Genomic DNA, 17,810 nt, shown 5'->3' on the forward strand with positions numbered 1-17,810 from the left:
AGGACCACAGGATCCTTCTCCCATTTCCCCCCTACTTTCCTGTAACTTTCCCCTCCTGCTCTTAACCCACTTCCAAGTGTCAGTTGTACCTTGTCAGCAAGGTTCTTTTTTGCCCCTTGGCGTTTGGCATAATGAATCACATGACATGGCCAAAAGCGGGCCGGGGCTTTGTCTCTCCTCTGAGCCGCCCGAGGACCCATGTCAGATTGATGCAGCAGTCACCTTAGAGACTGCCCCACTGCATGCCTGCCCGCCTGCCTGGTGAGAGCAGCCAAGCATCCACCTCCACCATGTGCACTGCACCCCACCTCAGGATGCATACATGTACACTCCCACAGATATATTTGAATAGCACATGCTGTTAAATCCTCAGTGGTCGTTCAACGGGTCCATTTGTACACTCCAAATGGACCTGTAAGGCTCCATTTGGTTCCATTTGAACACTCTCAGAGTTACAGACTTGTTATGGTAATTCAGGGCTAGCTCTTTATGTGTTTCTGGTAATAGTATTGTCCACTCATGATTTTGTATGTCCGTGGCAAAAATGGAATTTTGACAAAAATGTCCACCACGAGCCAACATGGCCATGACCCTTGGTACACCCATGGAATTATTTCTGTGGAGTTGTACTGTGCAGGTGCCTGGCTTCATCACAGGGCATCAGAGTGTTTGTGCCCTCCATTCTGTCGCCTGACGTTAAGCCACTCATTAAGCTCAAACCCACTCTCCTTGAACGCAACGCGCTACTGGCCATATTTTCTAATTAGTTTAATTAGCTATCCTTCTGACTTCAAACTGCCCTCCTCTGGTACTTTTCTATTCATTAGCACTTAACCGAGCTGTGGAGTGTGGCTCTTGCGGGATCAGTGATGACAAGTAGAAATACAAAGTTAAAAAAGAAAATACACTGTAAAATGTTGTGTTTATTGGTCCATTTGGTTACATTTAACACTCTCAGAGATACAAATGAATGAGATTTTTTGGTGACTAATTCAAAGGTGAGAAGTCAGCAAGTGACAAAAAGTTGTATGATTGTTCAGCTGTGTACGAGCTGTTTGATGTGGGTTTGGGAGTTCGGGAGCAAATTGGGAGTCTATAAAAAACAATCAGCGATGATTTCGGTAGCAGCGGCAACCTAATTAATCCTCCAATAATCTAATCACGTTTGTGGAGCAGAGACAAACGAGGTCTGAGATCTCATGCACAGTGTCGTTACTTGTCAAACCCAAGAGGTTAATCAGGGTAAAATATTTACTCCTTGATACTAATTGCCTTATTATGTTTTGCTTAGCACAACATCAGACTTCTCCATAAGTTTCTTTTGGGGGGTTTGGGGGGGGGGATATGTTAACCTTCCTGGCCTTACCTTGCAAAGTACCGTATCCCTATTGAGCTTGGCACATTTCCTGGGGCAAGCTGCCCAGATCACACATGTCACACGTGTCTTCTTATTCTTTCACTCTCAAAAAGCACATGCAATGTACAGTAGTGCATTTGAAACTACATTGCATCATGGGGTGATTACTGACCTACTGTAAATTGTTTTATTTTTATTTATTGTTTATATTCTGTTTATTTCGTTGCTGAGTGAGGTCAGCAGACAAAGTGACGTGAGTAAGATGAAAAAACCTGGGTGAAATGTGCCAATCTCAACAGGAAACAATGGTAGAACGATGGCATTGTACTCATGGTATGTCATATTTACCATGCAATTACCAGGCAGTCTCAGTTGTTGCTACAGGGGACATTACAATATATGCTAGCCTACACACATACAAAACAATTGCTCAATGACAGTGCAGAGGTTGTATACAATACAAGGGACCTCGTGGTTAAGTGGCTCCTTAAACACTGCAGATGAGAGGCGGCACTGAGCGCTGCTTCAAGAGGACGATGCTCTTTCAATTGAAGAGCGGTGACCGTAGAAGCGGATTTACGTCTCCTCGAGTCACAAAATACATCTAACAAGAAGTCTATTATTGTAATAGAAACATTATTCAGGGCGTTTTATATAGTTGCTGCATGGGGCTGGTTTCTGTGTGGCTGTGTCTCTTGTGCTTGGGTGTGCTTGCTTGTGACAGACAGTAATGCCGGATGATTTATACCGAGTTTCACGTAGGTGATACAAACCGAAAATAGCTCATCTGCGCTAAAATAGCTCATCTGCAGTAGCTGATCTACTTGTAGATCAGCTGTTTTTTATTGTGTGACACAGCACAGCTACGTATGACTCAAGTGTTAAGGGACACAAGCTAACCGGGGAAGTGCCCTTCCCAGCAGAACCCATTTTTACACTTTATTTAACACTCAGGATTTCAGTGTGTGCATGTGGGTTAAGTAGGCATGTGTTCTCCAGCCGCCCGCCTCTCCCTGCCAGTAACACGCTGACATGGCACTATCCCCCGCAGACAGAGGGATTGAAGGGATGCAAAGTGCAAATCAGCTCGCTATCTTGGCTGGCAATGGTTCATTTATCTGTCCATCACTCCATCCTACAAACCCTTATTTATTCCACAACTCCCACACACTCTTTATTCATTGCAGGAATTCTGTTCACAGTTCCTTTGTAGATGTTCCAGAGGCGTGCATAATGCATCTGCACGCACGCACGCACGCACGCACGCACGCACGCACGCACACGCACGCACGCACGCACGCACGCACACTCACGCGCACACGCACACTCACACCGTTCCAACCTCTGTATAATTGTGCCTCTTCCATGGCCCTTCCAACTATTGACTGTATTGTGGAAGCAACATGACGCTGACGGATGATTTGGGAAGAATTTGGGGAACAAAAACCAAAAGGGAATCTCTCTCTTGAGTCTCGCCAGAGTGGAATAAACATGCATCCAGTCATTATTCAGCAGAGGGGAGAAAAACCAGTACGCCTGTTTATGGGCGTCCATCAAATTTATGGCTTCATTTACTATCTGCAATTGAGCTCTGTGACAAGCTATCAGGGAGTGCGGCCAGATGCAGCGCTGCAAGGAGGCTGTCCTCGCGCCGCATTAGAATACGAGCTGTAAAAACCAATGCTGCGCAGGACTAAAAGCGTGCAGGAGAGAGGCTTGTTCGTGGAATTAAATTAAATGTCCTGTATTATCAAGATCTATCCCTTGTGTGTGCGTTTGAATGCTCTCACTACAATTTTAATAGACTCACTCCGGTGAATTATGACGGCGTGAGGCAGTTTGCAAACTGCATCTGTATACCACGGTGGGCATATTTCACCATAGCGGCAGTGTCACGTCTTTTGATGTACTGGCGTTGGGTGGCCATCGGTCGCGGGGCGCGGCACATTGTTTTACAGTTCAATTTCACAACGCGTCAGCTGCCTCTGGTTGTCGCCGCTGTTTGTTTTGGGCCACAAGCCGAACTATCGGCACCGTTATGACAGGAGGGCATATTTCCTCAGCCCATCAAATGCTACCTGACCCCGTCTGATGATGTCAGCTCTAGACTGTTCTATATCCTCGCTGTCTGGTGGACACCTTCTGTGTCCAAAAGTTTTACTTTTCAGGAAATGGAAATGTTTCCAGTGGATCAAATGTAGATGTTATTTAGTCACAAGTAATTGTTAATACTTGTTTGTCAATATTTATAAAACAACCCACAGACACACTTAACTACTTTCACTATAGACCTTTTTCCAGAGCGCTGCCGTGTAGCTGCGGTGTCGGTGCACAACCGCACACACACACGCATACATTAGTTGCTGCTTGATACCGCAGTTATGGTTGCCGCTCTGAGAAATCAAGTCTATAGATGCAAAGCAGTAGCAGATCGACTACTTTTGCTACAAAAAACATTAAAGTTTAAATTAGGGAGATATCAGGCAGCGACGATATAGGATAAACTTGACAGTCGGCATCGGGCTGCTACGGCCCACTGTCTGCCTTTTCACGCCTGCCTCCTTCTTCATCCCTTGCGTCTGCTTTCGTCTATTCTGGGCCCCCTTTTTCTTTTTTTCTTTTACGGCCATCGGCCTGCACCCCCCCTCTCTCTCCCCTCCTTTCAGCCCTGTTTGCTGTGCTGACAGTGAGCTGTGGTCTGCGAGGGCCAGCAGGATGGCTTGAGCTGCATGCTAAGCTGAGGGGGAGATGACGGGAGCCCGGGCCAAGGCTGCTGCAGGTGACCTTGGGGCTGGAGGCACACGCAGCATTCACACCAAGGGAGCCGGAGAGGATGGAAACACATCCATCACCTCCTTTTTATTGGCCCCACAGAGTGTTCCGATTTACATTTACTCCAACTCATATGATGCCCGCGCGCTGATAAGCACTTTTGTCGATAGGTGGAATTTAGTCTTCATATATTTTTACATCACTCCATGGTGTTTATTTAATTTTTTCCTTCCTTGCCCTTATTCTGTGCACATTCACACTCCTGGCCAAGCCACTGCTGCTGCTGCTGCTGCTGCTGCCTGTGAGTAATGGAATTGCTCTGTCTGGCACAACTTCATAGGATGCATCTCTTTTTCCGCAGCCCGGGGAAAAGCTTGGACACCCACTACCTTGTGTGAATGAATGTACTGTCAACAACATTAATCTACAACGTAATTGGCCACCGTTGCCACAGCGCGGCCCATGTTTCACAAGCAGGCCCCCACAATGGACAGATTGATTCAGTAAAGCCCCATATTCAGCTGCTGTAATCTAATGACATGGCTGTGAAAATAAACCATGGCAGCAAAGCATCACGGGGTCCACATGTCTCCCTTGAAAATACTATGTAAATAAGTGTGATGGGAACATTTTCTGTCCATCTTCACCCTACCGATTTTAATAGTTTAAAGAGTGCTGTGATTTATTTCTCCCCCTAAAATATGATCATCGTGTATTATGATTATACTTGGAGGAAGATGTTTTTCAAAAAAGAGTGTTAAAATTATGTTTTTATGTGGCCACATAGTATACTTGGTTTTCAGGTGGGTGGTGACCCAGCTGAAATTAGCCACACCCACAGCTGTTGCTGAATGGAAAAAAGGGGAGGGGATGATGTTATGATGTCATCAGCTTTCACAAAGAAACCAAAAATACACTGGGAAGACATATTTGCATTATAGCCACATCTGGGGGTCTATTAGAGTTATGTTGACTCCATAGACACATACAAAACACAAATAGTACAAAACTATGGCACCAGCACCACCTCTAATATAATATCTAGTGTAATAGAGCACATATACTTGTACCTGAAAATGATATTTTAATGTGGATGAATCCTTGACTTTGGTTTTTTATTGAGAAACTCCTGTATGCAGTGTTAAGGTCTTTGCACACTGCTGCGTTTTTCGTTGCGAAATGCGTTTTTCAGGGCAAGGAGAGAGAGAGAGATAGAGAGAGCAAGGGACCGAGTGGTGCACGAAACGGGCGGCAGTGTGCAAACATGACTGACATAACGTGAGGTTGTTTTTTTTATTTGTGCGCTCCGAAATTCAGTCCGATATTCGGTCCGAAAAACGCAGCAGTGTGCAAAGACCTTTAATCTATCAGTGTTATGCAGTGTTTAGTTATTTGGGGCGGCTGTGGCTCAGGAGGTAGAGCAGGTCATCCAATGATCCGTGGGTCTGTGGTTCGAATACCGGCTTCTTCTGTCCACATGTCGAAGTGTCCTTCGGCAAGACACTGAACCCAATCGGTGTTAGCTTGCCACCATTGGTGTGTGAATGTGGGAAGTGAGGACGCTGCTGGTGTCGACTGTTCGCCGCCTCACCTCGCAATGTTTACAAATTACATTTGTACGCGCTCAGAGTTAAATCGACACTTTGGAATCCACAGTGTATTGGTTTTATTTTTCAGACATTTATTACATTTTTCAGAGATGATCCAGAACTGAAGAGCTCTATCTGGGCAAAGTGAACGTAATGTACTAGAGTGGTAGCCACGGTGGGAATGTGTTGGATAAGTGTCTAGGGACAGTCGGTGAAATATTTATTAACCTAGACGCCCCTCTATGCATGTATGATGTAGCTGAAAGGCATTAGTCTCCTTCCGGTAGACCAGCAGCTGTACTGGTCTTTGCCCCATATTTCAATTAGTGCCCTCCAGAAAAGTATGTCCGCTAGGCGCTAGGCAGGCTCAGAGAATGGAAGGACAATTAGATTTACAGTAAGGGACGCTGTATGAATCTTTCATAAGTGCTGAAATGCACCTTAAAATTAACAGGGTCTCTCATGGAAGCCCCCCTTCCCCCTTAGTTTAATGTCTGTCTGAGAGCCACGCATGGTGGATGTTGTGTCATGATAGACTGTTTCGGGCAGACCTGTAAATGTTAATTAGAGACGAATGGGCTCAGGCCAGTCTGCAAGTCACGAAGGTATACGTGGATTCTTCCACAAACTCCTCTTAGCTCACACACGTCGTGGCGTCGCGGAGGCACTCGCTTTGTAGTGGAATGAATCAAGGTAATGGGCGGTCATAGATCGAGGCTGCCAACTCAGGGCCCATATTTATGGCTTAAGGAGCCATTACGTATTGGTTTGGTGTCACTCCTGCCTGACAGAGTGCCACCCCGGGGTCACAGGAGAAGGACGAGTTTAGCTTCGGAAAAACGCCTGCAAAGAGGCTATAACGGGCGCCCAGTTTCCAACAAATGACTTATCGCCTCTAGCTTTGTGTCCCTCGGCCCTGTTAAGTCTCTCACACTGTTTGGCTATATTCATTCTGTTTAAGCCCGGCAGTAAACGGGAGCAGCTTTCTGTGTGGGTTGCTTCTCTAACCATGCAGAGCTGCTTGCTGTTGATGTGGGTCATTGGAATGTGGAGTCATGCCCTCATCACGCCTGAGCGCCAACCCATCACGCCCCCCATTATAGCCACCATTTGTTTGCCTTTTGCTCCTGCAGAGAGAGACAGATATCAAGACCGTCACCGTTTGCCATTACCTTTTAACCGCCTTAACCCGGGCATCCCGATCTTGTCTTTATTGTGTCTTTATAGGCTTTTTTTAAACAGCACATCTATAAACTCTTAACCACTTAACAAATAAATACGTTTTAATATTCAAAACCTTTTTTGTTACAGCTAATGAAAATCAAAAATCCATATCTTATTGCACAAGACCACTCAAAACAAGGATTTATAATACAGAAATGTCAACCTTCTTATGTCAGAGTAGCTTGAAGTCCAGTGTGAAGTTTCGGGGTTAGGGTTTTTTACACAATATTTATATATATTTTTTATAGATCAATCTGTATACTGTAAATATACCAGTAAGACTCCCTAATCGGGAGATAAGCGACCGTTGGTTGCTTATCTCCACAAATAGGCCAAAAGTTTGTTTTACCAATTATTACACTCTATGTGAACATTTACATCAACAAATCCCAAGTACTGGTTTTTAGGGGTGCTGAGTGTGGCGCAGCAGCGTGTCATGCATTTTCTGCAGGGCCTTGTCACACCTTTGCCCTGCTCATATCTCCGCATCAGTATGACATCACACTGCTGACATCAGTATGACATCACACCGTACACAAATGACCCTTATATAAGACCGGCATTATCTACCGACAGATTAGTAACAAGATGTCAAAATCGTTGAAGGTTGAATCTCCAGATATGGAGATAACCAACACATCCCTCCATGTATGGAGATAACCGACGAATCTCACTAAGTCTGACCTCACAAGCCCCATATTTGGACACGAACAACATATAACTCCATATATAGAGACATAGCTGCTGACATCAGTATGACATCACACTGCTGACATCAGTATGACATCACACCGTACACAAATGACCCTTATATAAGACCGGCATTATCTACCGACAGATTAGTAACAAGATGTCAAAATCGTTGAAGGTTGAATCTCCAGATATGGAGATAACCAACACATCCCTCCATATATGGTGTGATGTCATACTGATGTCAGCAGTGTGATGTCATACTGATGCGGAGATATGAGCAGGGCAAAGGTGTGACGTGACGTGTGACCGACGGACGGACGGACGGACGGACGGCCGGTGGAGGTTTTGATACTAAACTGCGACCTAACGGTCGCAATAATATATAGTAGTTAAACCCATTAAATCACTGTTGATCCTGCACTCGCTGTTGCTCAGGATCTGCAATATGGGATCTCCGTTGTTTTTCTTTCTGAACGCACTGGTATTTGCAGTCGTCAGGTTTGACCAGTCATCTTGAACTGGGTTGGAGATTACACAAGTCAACACCATGTTGAGGTGTTAAAGATCTAATTGTTCTCAGTTTGAGCTGCAATCTCTCTCTCTCTCTCTCCTCTCTATCTGGCCGTTTTACAAGCCGCCAGCCTCACACCAAAAATGTAATTTGTTTTAACGGTAACAATTGCAACTTAAGGGACCTTAAAGTGTTACCCTTTTATTTTGTTTTGACTTTCTGTTGAATTTTGACCTGGTCCACACGTTTAAATCAAAATCCACTCATGTTCTGCTTGGTAGCTGAGACAAACACTGAGGAGAGAGGAAGGGAGAGAGAGACGAATAGAAATATACATTTATTTTAATTAGTATAGTAGCCTTCACTTTATTTCTGATAGCACATCTTCATTTACCTCTCATCCTCTGAGACTGCTGTGAACCCATCCTGGGCCTGGCTTTCTTTATCTGTCTCTCTGTCGTCAAAATACATAGAAGTTCGACACGAGGACACACAGGACGGACGTCTTTGTTGCTTTAATTGGTTTAAATAAGTAACATAACTGAGAAGGAGCAAGTGATTATTAAATTGATATGTAAAAGATTTCCCGGATGTGTCTCACATATACTGTATGCTGCTAGATGGACCCACACTGTCACTTTTCCACAGCAGGAAATTGTTAGCATATCCTCCAATTCATCATCTAAATAGCACTGTGCCTATAGCTTTCTCTTGAAGGTAATGGGAGGAGACACTCTGAATGGTTTAATTAATGTAACACACAAAGCGCACATAGGCTTAATACTGTTGCTTTGCACTGTGCATCTGGGTTTGTGCCCAGATAACACACTGTCCAACTAGAAAATTGGAGTGGACACACCCCAGACACAATTGTCACCCTGCATTTTAGACATTGCGTGAATACGGTCCTCATACGGACCATTCCAAATGGATAAATTAACACTGAAGATTTAACGGTCCCATCCTAATTTACAGTACACTTTAAGACATAGTACAGAATAAGACATAATAAAGCCATAATAAGAAACAATGTGTTGGTAATTAGAACTTTTATTAGACAGAAACAAAGACAGAATAGCAGAAAGAGCGAATACATTCTCTGGCACCGGCACCTGCCGACCGTCAGTTCGACCGCCAGTCGTGCTGCATCGCCGGCGATAGGACCGGCGGCCACGGAACTGTAGGTAGGACCGGCATCGCTGGTAACTGCCGCAGCAGCCACCATCGCACGGACCGGCAGTTTACCGCGACGGGATCTGCGGGTCAGTGCGGCGGCCGCCGGTCCTACTGCCGGTCCGCGGCAGGTGACGCTGCCAGAGAATGTATCCGCTCTTTCTGCTATTCTGTCTTTGTTTCTGTATAATAAAACATATTAGTTCTAATTACCAACACATTATTTCTTATAATGGCTTTATTATGTCTTATTCTGTCTTAAAGTTTACTGTAATTCATAGTTGATCATAATATCCACAGGCTGTTTTCTATTTGTGCTCACATGTTACGAGCAACAATGTAATGGGCATCCATTCAAAGACGCCGGGCCTGGTGTGTGTTGTCTGTGGATCACTGCAGATGACTAGCGGTCACGCCACATTCAAACACCTCCTAATCCATCAGCAGGGTTGGTTCAACCATCACCACACTCTACTTGGATGACTGAGATCTGAAAAAGAAAATATTCCAAGTCTGCTGGTTGGGTGAGATTTTGAGCCATGTCTTCCTTTGCCGATACCATATCGATACTCTTTCCTCAAAGGGTTTTTCTTGCAACCTCTGTCTCGTGAGGCTTACTGACAGTTTAGCCTGCTGAATAACTAGCCTTATTGATTAGTTAGCATTGGGTCCCATCCATCTCTGCTCAGCATGAGTCTATTGAGACATGATCGATGCACTTTTCAGAACTCTTCAATTGAGAAGTCCTATAAAATAAATATCAAACCCCATTTAGTTACTGAAATAGAGTTACATTTTATCATGGCAAATGATGATCTCTCTCTCTCTCTCTTTCTGTCTCTCAACCGTCCGTCCTTTCGTTTGCACAGGCTACACCGGGTATAGCCTGTGACAGGGACCTGCAGAGAATGTTAGAGAGGCAGGGGCTAACATTTCTAAAGGGGCCTTTTGGTGAAAATATCGAAAATAGCCGACCTTCAAGCTCACAACGTGTCGCCCTGCGACGCGTTGTGAGCTTGGAGGTCGGCTATTTTCGGTGCGTGATACCACACTGAACTAAGCATAATCAAGTCAATACTGGAGATGTGGTGTACGTTATGGATTTCTACACAGAGAGGACAATTCTTTCAACATAAGACGCTGCATTCAAGTTCAGGAGAGTTTGGACAAGGCGATTCTCTTGAATGCTGCCTTCAGGTATGGCATTGAAAGAGGGCATTTGCATTTCTTTCACCATAGTGAAAACTGCACTCACGGTCTGGAGAGGGCACTTTTTACAGATAGTTAAAAGGGAAGGGGCTCGATGTCTATGTGTGCACGTGCCTGGCCTGTGATGAGAAAACCAGGTCCCAAATGCAGAGAGACAGGAACTCTGGAGCAAGTTGAAGGTTGTTTGATACAAACCGAAGCAAAAGTACTGTAGTAACAGAAGTAGGTCTTGGCAAAAACAACAAACAGAATTGAAAACTAAGATTGACTTAAAAATAGACAAATGGCCTAATAAGCTCCAGAGCGATATCCTGGCATGTTGTGTTCTCGGGGATGGGCCGGTGCCAAGACTCTATAGGGAGAGAGCAGAGGAGCTCCAGTGCTGTATATAGGGTAACACACACAGGTGAGCTCAATAGCAGTGGTGGAAAAAGTACTCAAATGTTTTACTTAAGTAAAAGTATCAATAGCACAATGTATAAGTAAGTCTGGAATTCAAAATTTGCTTAGTGTGTTGGCTTAACCCTGGTTTTTGACATTATCAAAACGAAGCGGTTAAAAGTGTCAAACCTTTTTTGAGGCTTCTTTAGGACCTAACGATGGATTTTAGCCTTGGGTACCAAACTTTATTTTGATGTTTACCCATAGAATTATCCATATCAAGTTGGGCTCCCATCGACTTTCTATACAGGAGGAAAATACCCAGAAAAAAATCTAACTAGGGGTTTGTCATGATGCTGAATCCATTGCAAGCATTTGTTTTGCACAAAAAACTTTCCTTGGGCTAGAAATGGCCCCCAAAAACACAAAAAAGTGAAAAGTGATGACTCATCACTAAACCATCGTTTTGTGGGGCCATTTCTAGCCCAAGGAAAGTTTTTTGTGCAAAACAAATGCTTGCAATGGATTCAGAATCATGACAAACCCCTAGTTAGACCCCTCACATCCTACTTTTTTCTGGGTATTTTCCTCCTTTATAGAAAGTCAATGGGAGCCCAACTTGATATGGATAATTCTATGGGTAAACATCAAAATAAAGTTTGGTACCCAAGGCTAAAATCCATCGTTAGGTCCTAAAGAATCCTCAAAAAAAGGTTTGGCGCTTTTATCCGCTTCGTTTCGATAATTTTGTTAAGCCAACCCACCATTCAGTAAAAGTATGAAGATATTGGCATCAAAATGTAGTAAAAGTTCAAAATGGTTGAAAATAGCAGATCTACAGTACAAGCTCACAACTCGTCACGCTTCGACGCGCTGTGAGCTATTTTCACGTAGCGTAGGTATAAAAGGGCTAAAGTGGTTAATGGATGTTTTTTTTTTTTTTTTAAGATTTGTTTATGGGCTTTTTGCCTTTATTGGATAGGACAGTAGACTGACAGGAAAATGGGGTAGAGACAGGGTGTGACATGCGGCAAAGGTCGGCCGGATCGGGAATCGAACCGGCGACGCCGACAGGCATTGATGCCGAAATGGCAATGCCTATATGGTATGCGCCTGGTCCACTAGGCCACCAGGCGCCCCAGGTTGATGGATGTTTTATAATATTATAATGTATTTATATCTGCAAAGTAACTAGTAACTAAGGTTTTAAAATAAATCTAGTGGAGTAAAAGTACAATATTTGGATCTGAGATGTAGTGGAGTAGAAGTAAAAGTATTGAAATGTGGAAATACTCAAGTAAAATACAAATATCTCAAAATTGTACGTACTTATTAAGTACAAGTAAATGTACTCAGTTACTTTACACCACTGCATTTCGGAGATTGCTTAGCGTGACCGCCGGCTGAAAACCTGATGCCCCCCAGCTGTCCCAGGTCGCAAACCTTCGCTCCTCCCCTCCCCTCCCCCACCCAACCCAGAGTCCCTGGACCTCGTAGTTGCAGCCCAGTGAGCAAGTGTCAGGTGGCATCCAGGGGTTAATCCATGGTGATTGCTCTGCGTGGATGGCAGCAGCGTGGCTCATTGAACATCATGCAAACGTGTGGCTGAAGCTTAAGTCCCACACACACAGACACGCGCGGTCGCACGCACGCACGCATGGCACGGCACGCACGGCACGCACGCAGGAGCCTATTGCACGCTGCATATCGCCGTCGTCAGGTGGAAACCTTATTATGTCCAAAACGTTCCCTTTTTTGTTATTTTAAAAACGATTTAAAATAGTGAAAATAGCCGATCTACAAGCACATGTAGTATATTGAGAGTGGTAGAAGTCTTGTTTTCCCCGGCGGCTGAGACAGATGAGAGACACAAAGTTGTCCAGCTTCCCTTGCCAAAATGGACAAAGTCTGGTTTATTACAAAATCAAGCAGTTACAGTCAGTTGGCGGGCACAAATTCTTCAAGCTTCGATGTGGCGAGAGGTTGTCAAGAAAAAGGCCCGGACCAATGCATGCACCTCTCTTATATACTGTATTCTGTAACCTGTGTCTACGCCTGGGCACATCGGGCGCACGCTGAGCGGCGCGCATACATGTCTCCCCTGTTGTCACATTCGTGTGTGTGGGGCACAGAATCAGTGCACCGGTGAGGTCAGCGGTTCCTCGCAGTTAATGCGCATACATGTCGTGCACGAACAACCAGTATGAACTGGTCTACCAGTAATACATAGGTGAGTTGCTTACGTTCGAGAGCTGAGATTCGAACCACATGTGTAGAGGGACTCAATAACATGTTTTGCCCGAGTATCGGGTGTGAGCTACGTGCGCCTTATAGTGCACGAGAATTCATGCGCGTGCATGCACTAACGTGTGTCTATAGGGTGTCTCCTTCTTGACCGGAGCGCACGAACGAAAACTGGGATGTGTGCTTGGGTGCCGTGTGTGTGTCAGAGAAAATACAGCTGGTTCCTATAGAGAGCTATGCGCCGAGGCCCAGGTCAGAGAGGTCACTGTGTGCTGGGAAGCGTCCCTAGGTTGAGGCCCTAACGGTTGAGACTACAAATCCCTCTCTTTGAGCGAACGATAGGAGCTCACCCCTGGCCATTTACCGCCACAGAACGGGGTGCACCTAACCATGAACCGGAACATCAACCCATCACACAGTAGCCGATCTGAATGTACCAATCAATCCAATAAAAGACTACATAATACTGTAAAAAACAAAACAATACATGAATCATAAACATACAGAATCCGGAATAAACCAGACCACAAAACAAAAACAACTAAGTAAACTTAGAAATGATTAAACACGTTACACAAACAATGGATACAGTGATCTCTGAGCTTATGCCTACACTACGTTCAAGCCATGCGGTGTAGATCACAAATAAAACATCAAAAAGAAAATATATATATATATGGGCAAGAGAACTGAAAGAATACATATAATGCATTTAGCTAAAAGTGAGTAACAAACAATGATATAATGAATAATAAAAGCATGCACATCGGCGACGCTTAACCGCAACAACCTTTACTCATGTTTATGGCCTAAAAAACAGCTAAAAACTGTCAATCAAAAACGCGCAGCTTCGCCAAACATCGTGGCATACCGTACCATGTGGTGTAATGAATGCTGGATGCACAAGAGAGGTAGGGAGAGTTGTGTTTTAGAGGTAGGATGTAAGAGACAGAATAATCAGATTGTTGACTCTGGGCAAAGCCGTGACATGTGTGTATGGGGCCAAAGAGTTGAGGTTGAACCTAGCGCCATCCGGGCCTTGGAGCCCCCTTAGTCCTCTGCCTCCCGGAACTGCAGCTTATCGATATGCCATATGTCACCACGCTCGTGTGGATGGATATCGAAATAGTCCTCCGTGTACATGCTGTCGATCAGCACCTCATCCTTAATGACAGGATCCTCTTCTGGGAGAGAAGACTCTGAGTGCCCCTCGACATGAATTGACGTCATCTGCAGCGCCTGAAAGCCCATGGCACGGTCGATGCCCCTGGAGATGAAGGAGCGGGCCAAAGGAATGCAACAGCATAAGATGAACGCAAGGACAAGCACAGCGATCAGAATGACAGCTCCGATCTGAGCCCAGTAGGTCCCCCAACCCCCAAAGGTGTCGGCAAACCAACTGTCCCAATTGTCCGTCACGCCGGCCTTCTCGTGCAATTCATCTCGCACCTCTCTTAATTTCTCCATTGCCAAGGTGAAGGATCCGTTAGGGGCAGTCATATTCGGGATGAAGGAACAGCAGGAGGGCCCAACCATGGCGCAAACTCCCCCCCTCTCCGCCAACAGGAAGTCGAGCGCCTGCCTGTTCTGCAAAGTCATCAGGCTGGTAGCCGCCAACTGCTTCCCTATAGCCCCAAAAGCATCATAGGTATAGTTCATGAAGCGCTGAGTGTTGAAGGCAATAAAGTTGATCCACCTTGTGTTGACGCTGATGCCGATCGAAGGAAAGAAAAGAGCTGCCGTTATTAGCTTGCCGTGGTCTATGACCATGAAATCTTGAGGGATGTCATAAGGAACTCCGTGGCGGTCAACCGGTACTCTGTGACCTTTCATGTGTTCTTGTTCAAGCAGCTCTCTCTTGACTCTTCTAGGCACCAAGTCGCGTCTGTCCTGAAGTTCCTCAAAAGGAATGATGGCAATAGGCTGAACTGCCTGAACCCGGGCACATCGGCCCACCCAGTTTATGGGCAAGAAACTCAGCAGAATGTCCTCCCCGCAGATCCAGAACTGATCTGCCACTGCCTGTGTAGCATAAAGAAGTGGACATATGTCAGGAGAGGGCATTGTTCGGATGCCTTTAACCATGTGGACGACTGACAATCGGCCGTCCCTCTCTTGAACCGGCAGACAGTCACTTTCTGCTAGATCATCCGTAATGTCCCATATTCTATCGCAAAACTCTTCTCCTAGAATACCCACTTTAATCGGAATGTGTTGACGTGTGGTGTTAAACCCATTAGTCTTCTGGAAACACTCGAAGTGTCCCGCCAGCCGTAAGGGAGTACCTTCTGGAACCGCCTCCATGTCAAGATCCATGCGAACATCAAGATTGACACATTGCTCCCCTTGCAGCCTCTCCCTCAAGTCTCTTGTAAGGTTGCCCTGTGTCATGATCCCATCATAATATTCCTTCGACCCCAAATACTGTAGGCACTCGGCCGGGCAAAGTGGACCCACGTGCAGCCCCACAGCAATGGCAGCAGGGCTGTTGTAATACTCAGCTTCGTTAGGATACCCAAGCTCAACCATGAAGGTTATTCTAGCCCTTTCTTTTTCCATTTCACAGTTCCCCCAGCTATGTTGGGTGTTTATCAGCAGAAGCGTGTCCACTCGGGCCTGAGTACAAAAGAAACAGTTCGATCTACCAATGGATCGTGCCGTGAAGTCGATCCACTGATACCAAGAATTGGCATGAGCCTGGCGATGTAACGGATCAGTCAATGTAGCCGTATACCTAGTCCTAAGAATTTTTTCATGAGGCCTAGCTAACTTCTCAACCCATAACCGCTCCAATTCATTACTAGTGGTGTGTGTTTTCCGTACACTCCTTGCCCTGCCCTCCCACCCTGCCTCAACTGCCTGGAGGGAGGTGGACCCAGGAGCTGCTGTGGTCACGTTAGCAGCTGTGGTCAGGTCAGCAGCTGCCGTCACGTTAACAGCTGTCGTGGCATTAACAGCCGCTGTCACGTTAACAGCTGCTGTCACATTGACAGCTGTCGTGGCATTAACAGCCACTGTCACGTTAATAGCTGTCATCCGTGGAGTCGTCGTAGGAGGAGATGTCGTCACCGGAGAGGTTGTCGCAGAAGGTCGAGCAGTTGTATTCGTGGAGGTAGTCGTATTGGAGGCTGTTTTCAAGGAAGACACCATGGTGTCCGAACCCTGCACCTCGCTGTCCTTTCGGTCCTCAGTTGTCAAAGCGCTTAGGCCTACGTCTCTCTCGGACCGGCCTTTTGGTTGGCAGGGGAATGGCTCGACCACGACGCCTCCTGGGTTTTGTGGCCGACGCAGGCGGGCATGGTGGCTCTCCGGGGGGACCCGTCTGGTCGTTGGTCGGGACGTCTTGTAGGTCGATGGCACCAAACCGTCCCTCGGGCTCGTCTCCCGGCCCCATGTCCCCGGTGTCTGCCGTAGCAGGTAACAGATCACCAGGAACATCGCCACTCGACTCGTCTGGGTCGATGGACGAAGGCCCCAGGACACTAGGTTGGTCCCCGGCCGTGGCATGGCCTTGCGCCTCGTCACCATCGTCACCCCCCTGGACTGACGGAGCGGTCGTCTCGTCTGTGCCGGCGGCGCCTTCGTTGGTTGTCTCAGCGGGGGCTTTCACACAGTGGCTCAGATGATACCACGTCGGAGAACCCTCGATCTGGACAGCGTAGCCTGAGGCTCGCACCACGCGATATGGGCCCTCACGGCGGACGTCCAGGCACCGGCGGCGATGTTTTTTCACATACACCTGGTCCCCGGGGACGATAGTGTTGGCTGCCGTCCGGCTCTGTTTCAGCTTCTCCTCGTCCTTCTCCTCCTTTTCCTGTTTGGAAAGAACATAGGCAGAGATCCTCCGATGGAGGGCAGACATATATTCTACATACGCCTTCATATCTTTCTCCAGCAGGGAAAGACTCGGGCCTTTCCCTCCTGTGTGCACACCAGGGGTTACCATTCGACGGCCCGTGAGAAGCTCATGCGGAGTCAAATTTAAGGGCCGCACCGGGGAGGAACGGATCGATAACAACGCCAGAGGGAGGGCTTCAGACCAATTTAAGCCTGTGTGCTGCGAAATTTTATTCACGCGGGATTTGACGTTTAAATTCTGCCGTTCCACGGCCCCTTGAGAACTGGGGTGGTATATGGTACCAAAACGTTGCTTAATCCCTAATTTCTGCAGGATTAGCCGCACTGTGCGATCCACAAAGGATCTTCCCGAGTCGCTAGCTATTTTATAAGGAAAACCGAATCTTGGAATGACTTCCCGGCATAAGAATCTAGCGGCTGACCGTGCGTCCTCTCGTTTTGTGGGAGTGGCTTCCACCCAACGAGTAAAGCGACACACAACCACAAAAAGATAGCGCTTTCCTTCAATGGGTCTGATCATGTCAGCATAATCCATGACCAATTCCATCATTGGCCCCTTGGGGGTTGGGACATGGCCTGGTGTCGTGGTAACCCCTCGTCGAACATTGTTCTTTAAACAGATGGCACACCTTCCAATAACTTGGTCAATCTGCTGAAAAAGATATGGTGCCCAAAACCCATACTCCCGGGTGATCTTATGATACACGGCCCCCCGATTCACGTGCGCAAACGAATGCGCCTCGTGAATCAACAGACCCACCAAGTCAGGCGGGGCAAGGACTAACCCCTCGTGGTTGCG

The 17,810-nt window shown here is 46.4% G+C and overlaps 1 protein-coding gene across 12 annotated transcripts in view; it reads left to right on the plus strand.

Moving 5' to 3' along the window:
* Nucleotides 1–17,810, plus strand: part of LOC308296571 (neurexin-1a) — a gene marked incomplete at both ends in the record, with an annotated part of 488,347 nt that overhangs the window by 114,306 nt on the left and 356,231 nt on the right. The window lies entirely within an intron of this gene.

The sequence above is a fragment of the Nannobrachium achirus genome (genome assembly GCF_963921795.1).
Source record: "Nannobrachium achirus genome assembly, chromosome: 13".
Lineage (NCBI taxonomy): Eukaryota > Metazoa > Chordata > Actinopteri > Myctophiformes > Myctophidae > Nannobrachium > Nannobrachium achirus.